The sequence below is a fragment of the Labeo rohita genome, chromosome 8 (genome assembly GCF_022985175.1).
Source record: "Labeo rohita strain BAU-BD-2019 chromosome 8, IGBB_LRoh.1.0, whole genome shotgun sequence".
Lineage (NCBI taxonomy): Eukaryota > Metazoa > Chordata > Actinopteri > Cypriniformes > Cyprinidae > Labeo > Labeo rohita.
The window spans coordinates 21125387-21134228 of NC_066876.1; positions in this window are offsets into that span (position 1 = coordinate 21125387).

Below are 8842 nucleotides of genomic sequence, written 5' to 3' on the forward strand. Positions count from 1 at the left end.
AGTATGTGAGAATCAGGCCATATACATGCATTAAAAAAGAAACAGTAAACAATACCCACATCATAACCAGCTGCATCTGCTCAGTGTTCAGCCAGTGGATATTTTTCTATCCAGTGAGATCTTGGGAGCAAACTGTCTGATTTGAAAAGTTTAAAAATGTAAGAAATAGCGGGAAACTGTGAGACAGGGGGCTCTTTTCAAGTGCAGATAAGTTGTGCCACTATAGTTACACTATACTTGCTTAACAACGTTGCCCTCCCTGGTTAAAAAAACAGCATATGCTGGTAGATATGTTTTGATGCCAGTTCAAGCTGGTCCTTTGCTGGTTTATGCTGGTCCTTTGCTGGTTTAAGCTGGTCCTTTGCTGGTTTAAGATGGTCCTTTGCTGGTTTATGCTGGTCCTTTGCTGGTTTAAGCTGGTCCTTTGCTGGTTTATGCTGGTCCTTTGCTGGTTTAAGCTGGTCCTTTGCTGGTTTATGCTGGTCCTTTGCTGGTTTAAGCTGGTCCTTTGCTGGTTTAAGCTGGTCCTTTGCTGGTTTAAACTGGTTTAAGCTGGTCCTTTGCTGGTTTAAGCTGGTCCTTTGCTGGTTTAAGCTGGTCCTTTGCTGGTTTAAACTGGTTTAAGCTGGTCCTTTGCTGGTTTAAGCTGGTTTATGCTGGCCCTTAACCAGCAACATGACCAGCATAAACCAGCAAAGGACCAGCATAAACCAGCTAAGGACCAGCTTAAACCAGCATCAAAACATGCCTACCAGCATATGCTGTTTTTTTTCAGTAGAGCTCACAGTTGTTTGGACATTATCGGGCAACATCCGGGTCAAAAGAAAGGACTTAAAGCACTCAATGTCGAGAAGCAGGTACTTTACAAATAGTTTTCACAGCGTGTCATAAATCAGCCATATTGGTGGCACTGAACGTAAACAATGCTCTGAACTGAACAAAACTCACATATTTTGCTGATTATTTCTGCTGAAAATGGTCAATTATTGTCATGTTTTGGGCTATACAGATCGGTCGGACCAGAAAAAAAAACATTTGAAGTACTATAGACTGCCAAAAGTTATAACTAATCAAGGAGAAGAGTGCAAAAAACTGAGGAACAAAAGGCGTTTGTGGTTGGCCAGACTGAACAGGATCTCCAGGGCAAGAATCTTAACAACATTTCTGTTTGTTCTTATCATTTCTGGTCAGGTAGATGAAATATTAGGCTAATATCTTAGTTAATACTGCTTGTACATATTTTTTCCACCTATTAACATTAGTTCATCAAATTATAGCGCACTTCCCAAGTCCTTCTCTATATGATTTAGCAGTTTCCACACATCTTTTCTGTGGTTAAGACAGCATAAATTAGCAGAACAATGTATTCAGTACTACGTTGACCGTGCAATCCATGCTGTTGTTTGCATTCGAGTATCGCAGATACGATTGCACATCCACGGTAACTGACCAAATTGTGATGTATTTGCAAACCCTCTATACATACAGTACTCAAACCATTCAGGCACATTAAGACATCAATGTGTTGTTTGCAACCTAGGCACTACATTAAAACACCTTACAGTTAAAATTTCAAAACATGTCATCTTAAATTAGTCTCTCTCTCAAAAAAAAAAATTTAAATGAACAAAAAAGTGCAATTAGTCCATCATTCATACGTGGAGAGACCTGACTGAAAACATTCAGAATTTAATGTCAGTACACTTAATGTTCTGACACAGATCATGTGATTTAAATAAAAATTGTCTTTTAAATTAATAAATATAAGTGTTTGTGATGTACACACATTTGAAGTGTATTTCATAAAGATAACTGACTAAAGCTGTATAGGAAACCTTGTGGGATTGGGCGTTATAGTGTATCCTCCTGAATACTAGAAAAAAAAAAGAAAAAAAAGTTTGGTGAATGTAATATTTTTTCATGTCATTACATTTTTTAGAGCATAAGAAGAAAATGAAAAAAAAAAATACACAATGTATCTATATACTGTATTTAATTTGTATAGTAATATGTTTTGGGGCAACATGTAGTCCTAATGAAAAAAAGAATTGTAGTAATGGGAGTAATAACTGGCAATATTTTATACGAATATTGATATATAATTTATTTCCCTATTCACTTGTTGTGTCTCCCATAATGCGTATTAAACATGCTCTAACTCCTGGTGTTCTCTACAATGGATATGTATAAAATCGATGTCCTGTTTTGTAACAGAAAGTCCGGTTTTGATTTGAAACCCCATAACATTTTCCAGAGATGTTGATTTATGACAAACAATTTGAAAATGTGTCAGATTTAAATGTTCATTACAAAATATTATCATATTTCCATAAGGGTGTTATATTTGATCACTAAATTAATATCAGCCATAATTTAAAGAGCAAGAAGAAGAAATGATTATGATGAATCGTACAAACATTTGGTCTCTCTGAAAAACAGGACAGGACCCCACTTAATTGTTGGGTTTATAAGGGTTGTCCTGGGCCGTGGGAGTTTAAATGATGGCCCTAAACAGCACTTTTAAAAAATCTTATCCTTTACTATCTATCATTTCTATCATCACTGTTAACATGATGATGGTGAGGGTATATCATCCAATACTGAATTTATATTTTGTGTGGAGAAAGAAACGGTGCATTGTGCTGAATAAATGGCATTTCACAAATGTGTCCCCTCAATGACCTTAAATAGTGACATTATGCATGAAAGTGAAGTAGCATTACTGATGGAATCTAATGTTGGTGAATTGTCCCTCTCTACTAAAGTATTCCCTCTATTTTGCTTCTCTGTTGTGCTGAGATATTTTCTTCTCATCTTTCTGAATTGCTGTATTTGAGAAATGTCGTTGTAGGGTAGCCTCAAGGCTTATGATTTAAATTTCAGTATATCTGTGAATTTTTTATATAATATCTGTATCTTTAAACTTTACATTTTTGATGAGAAGTTGATAGTGAATCCATCAACCATATGCCAGTGTGCAATACTGAAATATGTAAGTTAAAAAAGAGGACTGTTACAAAGAGAGTAATATATCAGCTGGATCTGTAATAAAATATAAGCCAAATTCATGTGTAATGTTCCAAGAAAGTTTTACACCAAGCTCTATACTAGAAGAAACTGGTGGTCACTTTTGGCTCTGGACAGAGAACAAACATTCTCAGTTGTGTTTCCGTAAGTATCAGTGTAGTGGAAAGGTGCCAGGCATCAGCCACACTTCACACCAAACATAACAGTCCTGAGTATACAAACACACAGTTGACTTGACTGATTTCACCATGAGGAGTTGAATGTAGATGGTTGGTGCTAATTTTATTACAGAAAAAGACAAAAGAATATATCAATGAGAGTGAAAGAGGAGTAATACACCTTTATTCATGTCAAAGGCCTTATTAAAACTTTTACTTATGGTTTCTGTCCCCTTATAATGAACATTTGACCCCACTCACACCCTATAGCCTATTAACCATGTTTTGCACTCTTTAAATCATTCACATGTTTTGGCTTCTACAAGGCACAAATAGTGATTGAAATGAAAAAGGGCTCCACCCTATTTGAGGTGTAACACATCATTACACCTGATGAACGCAGTTTCTGCCCACTACTGAATACAGAACAGCATTATGAGAGTTTGAGGCATGAACAGCTGGTTCATTGTGATGTCACGTCCTGTGGACTTCCTGGGTGGAGGCGGTTGTGAAGAATGGTGTATGTGTGCCCGGTGTGGTAGTGGAAAGCCAGTACCAACAACATACTGTGCATGTTTTGTCAAACAGTTTGTGAATAATATGAGGGTGGCATCACATAGGCAAACATACTTAACGTTTGGGAGTCATTTCTTAGAAAGCCACTTGAAACAAGCAAGAGCTATGTCATGTGGTCTTTTAAAAAGACCTCACTTACAAAGTTTGTACATTTTAAATATATTATTATTGTGCAGTTAGACAGTCATTATCACACCAGGGCGATCAGGACACCAGCATGAAGCAGAGGTTTGAATCATCCTCAAAGTCTTTGATTGATAATGACATGGACATGAAAACTGTTTTGAGCTGAAATTGCTATATTCTTTGAGAGTGTGGAGTGATATGAGCATCATGTCTGAATATTTTCATGAGATTTTGCTATTATATTGTGTATTTAAATAATGTAACCGATGTTTCTTCACCTTTTTTTTAACGAAACAGATTTAAAATTCAGTTCTTTTTATGAATGTCACATTAATGAATTACATGAATGAACTTTTTTCTACTTTTTTAAATTTTCTTATGAATAAATGTCAGCATTTTACCTTTTTCCCAGACCTAGACTTTGAATCTTACAGTGATTAAAAAAGTGGCAATTTTGATCATTTTGCTAAAAAAAATACATTAAATTACACTTCATTTAAACATTTATTCTCTCTATTCAGTCCCATGCAAAGCATGATGGAAACTAGAAATCCCCAGTCCTGCTTCTATAAATGCCAACAAAAGTAATTACAATCCTAACACAACAGAATTAAAACTTCCATTTTAGAAAGGTTAGGGAATCACACACCACAAAATGAATTTGGCACAAAATGTACAAGAATTAAATTACATTTGCTCATTTTAAGTAAACTGACCAAGCAGTATGGAATTACTTTTGTGCCAAAAATAGTGAATGTACCTTTTGGAAAACAAAACAAAAAAAAAATATATAAAAATATATAATGAAACTGAATAAAATGTCTTTGAAAATGAAATAAATAAATAAATTGCAGACAAAATCTTTGAATTGTTTTAATAATTTGCATGTTTTGCTAATTGTATTTCCTCTTTTGCTGATCTGTACTTACAAATGCACTTCCAGAGTTTTCACTTATGCTTTTGAGGTTTTCGTTTACGCTTCTAAAGTTTTCGCTCGCCATTCTGGCACGGTGTGTTCTCATTAGCTATTGAGTTTTTGATTGACAGCTTCTTGACCTGAAAGTGAAGACGTCAGTGTTGTGCCTGTGTGGATGTGAGTGTCTGTTAGCGGCTTCCTATTTAATTTTAGTGATATCAGTGATCATTTTGGTTTGGTTTGATATTAATGTTTAATCAGAAAAGACAAATTTAACTGCTGTGACACGCAAAATGCCTTCATATTAAAATTAAATAAAACCACTTCTATGGTCTTCATTTCAATGAAATAGCAATGATTATATAGGCTAATTATGCATTCTGTATACCACATGCTTCATTCTTTCAAGCAGACATATTTATATAAAATAAACTTAGATTAATCTTTATTACGGCTACTAAAGTGATTCAGTCAAGAGCAGTGATTTTCTGCCTTTCGTTTGTTGCTTGATTAACATCAATGACTCAGACAATACCAACTAAATTACACAAAAAATAAAAAACACAATATGTTGAGTCAGCTTAAAATAATTTGTTACCCTGCTACCTTAAAATTTTATGTTCAGTCAACTAAAATAAGTTTAGTCAACTTGAAATGTTAAGTTGTACTAAATAACAACTTAGATATTTGTTTTTGCTAAACTTAACAGATGGGTAAGTAACCCAGCTGCCTTAAAATTTTAAGTTGATTCAACTCAAACATCTAAGTTGTCACTTAGTATAATTTAACATTTCAAGTTGAATAAACTTATTTTGGGTTGACTGAACTTAAAATTTTAAGGTTACAAATTATTTTAAGTTGACTCAACAAATTGTTTTTACAGGGTAGGCTGCTGTCCCTTTAAAACTTAAGGCAATGTACTGATACACGTCCGATATTCTCTCAACTGTTTACGTTCACGTGAGACGTAACCGAGTGTGTTTACATGAATACTCATCAAAAGACAATTTAACATCATTTTGTGTGTATTTCTCCATTCATGGAATGCGAAAGAGTGCTGCTTTGGTGTCTGCGCTCAGAAAACCAGACCGAGTTGAGTTCTCTTTTGCGTTGTCAAATTTATCCACATGTCTGCTTTTCTCTTACTCATTTCTCTATCATTTTTATGAGACATGCAGCAAATGTATGCCAGCTTATGTCTCACTGGACAGATCAATAGGCTATGATACAGTTCAAATGTATGCATCTAACCTCCTAACCACGCAGCAGATTCCTTCTAAATGAATCTCTTCCCAAATCGTCCCTCCCTAACATTTTCGTCTCGTTTTCATTCGTTGACAAAATGTCAATAGATGTCAAAATGTCAAAACAAGTTTTTGTTTCGTTATTGTCTCATTTCTGTCGGTGAAAAAAAGTTGTTGACGAAAATTATTCGTCAACGAAATTTACACTAAGTGATGCAAAGTTAGGAGTTTTGTTTTGGTATTTTATGTATATTTATCTGTTGCTACTACTCTGACGACATCAAACGAGAGATCAAACGCGAGAAAAAATGAAGGTCTACTGAGGTTTAATTATTAAAGTACTGCATATACTGAAAATATTTTATGATGTCTAATGTTTTTCATAGCATATTTGTTTAATGCTGATGATTCTTTTGCATTGTAGGGTCTATAGAGGTTGTGCTGTTTCAATTTAAAGACAATACTAGTGTCATATATTTTATTGGCACAAAAGTAATTCCATAAAGTGGTGTAATCATTTTAGAGTATGGACGTTTTTTTTAAAAAAAATACTGTAAATAAAGAAGAAATGAATGTAAATATCACTTCCAAACGTAATTTTATTCAATCAAAAGTCAAAAGTGTCAAAAATTGAAGAAAAACTGTTTTCTTCAAACTGTCAACTATAAGAAAAATTCTGTTTACTTTTTTTAACACACTTTTCAATTTTTAGGTTATGCTAGCAGTGATTTACAGATTTCTTTATTTCAGACCTGTATGACCACATCAGCAGGGTTTTTGCAAATATGGAAAAGTGAAAATAGGAGCCTGTTTATACAGATTCCTGACCCGCCACATTAGAGTAGCACAGCCTTTGGAAACAGAGTAAACATTGTTGGCTAATTAGCCACTGCAACCAAACAAAGGCATGGTGTGTTTTGCCCTTGTGGGTTTTTTTTAGAGGGGCGGTTTGAGGTAGTGTGTGTGTTTGCTGGTGGTGTGTTATAGATGACTTTTTTTGGGCCGTGCACAATTAAGGTCTATGAGTAGTAAAGCGTATTTGGAATTCTCACTTTATCCAACCACAGACCTCGACCACTACCATAGCGACAGCCATGGATACAAGTACTGTGGACGGATGTCATACAGCAATAAAGAGAAAGGAGCGGTTACTTCAATGATTGTTCGTTTGTTCAGCTTTGCAGTTAATCCTATATGGGACAAGCAAGGTCAACAGGAAAGATTCTCTTTCACATTGTATATTTTTCATTAGAGCTATTTTGCTATTGCCAAGTAATCGTTAGTATTTACAGTCCGGCTCTCAGTGTTTATACAGTAAAACTGTATTTGTTCCATATGGCTGTGCCTGTGTTTGTGTGAGCATGTGACTGCAGCCTACAGCTAGTGAGTCCATATGTTTTCTTAGATTATGTGCAGAGCCATATGTTCCTGAATCATTTAGTGTTCAGAAAATGACCAATAATCAGACACTTTACATCAAACCGAGGGTTTTTAAAACGCATTCCCATAACTAGATTGTTAACACAATTAAATATACACCATTAAACCAGACACAACTGTTCATTTCAGAAGGCAAGTGCTCACTTTTAAACTAATATGTGACCCTGGACCACAAAACCAGTCTTAAGTCGCTGGGGTATATTTGGAGCAATAGCCAAAAATACATTGTATGGGTCACAATTATTGATTTTTCTTTTATGCCAAAAATCATTAGGAAATTAGGTAAAGATCATGTTCCATGAAGATATTTAGTAAAACTCCTACTGTAAATATATCAAAACTTAATTTTTGATTAGTAATATGCATTATTAAGAACTTAATTTGATCAACTTAAAAGGTGATTTTCTCAATATTTAGATTTTTTTGCACCCTCAGATTTCACATATTCAAATAGTTGTATCTCGGCCAAATTTTATCCTATCCTAACAAATGGAACTCAATGGAAAGCTTATTTATTCAGCTTTCAGATGATGTATAAATCTGAATTTTGAAAAATTGACACATATGAGTCACATATCAGTCCATGATAATTACTATTAATTGATTTGCTTTGAATTATTTCATTCATACTCACAATTATTACTATTATTTATCCATCTTTAAAGGAATAGTTCACCCTAATGTTGTTCCAAACCTGTATGAGTTTCTTTCTTATGTTGAACACAAAATATATTTTGAAAAACCAAACGGTTGTTGGTCTACGTTGAATTCTATAATAGGGAAAGAATTACTATGGAAGTCAATGGGGACCTTTAACTGTCATTACCAGGAGTTTTTAAAATATCTTCTTTTATGTTCAACATAAGAAAGAAGCTCATACAGGTTTGGAACAACATGAGGGTGAGTAAATGATGACAAAATTTTCATGTTTGAGTGAACTATCCCTTTTAGTCTTTCCTTAAACTTTTGAACATCACTGCTGTACTGTGTGGATCAGGTCTCAAAAATAGCACCTTTGTGTGAATTGTGTTAGGTGGCATAGTAGGTGGATCTATGTAAATGAGGTGGTCCGGTGTTTTATGAGGTGACCAGAACTCTGAATCCCAACAGTCTGCAGGAATCTCAGCATCACCGGCACATCTAGAGCACATAGCGTCCTTGTTAGACACTGAGATTTTTTTTGATTGACGAAGACCAATATGGACAGATGTGACACTAACTAGTGTCACACTTGTATTTTCCTAAACACATGTGTCAATTTTTAGGTCTTTTTTAGCTTCTATTCTGGTGGAATAGAGGGATTTCCCTCTGTAGTTTCTTAATTTTTTTCCCAGAATTGATAATATACAAACATC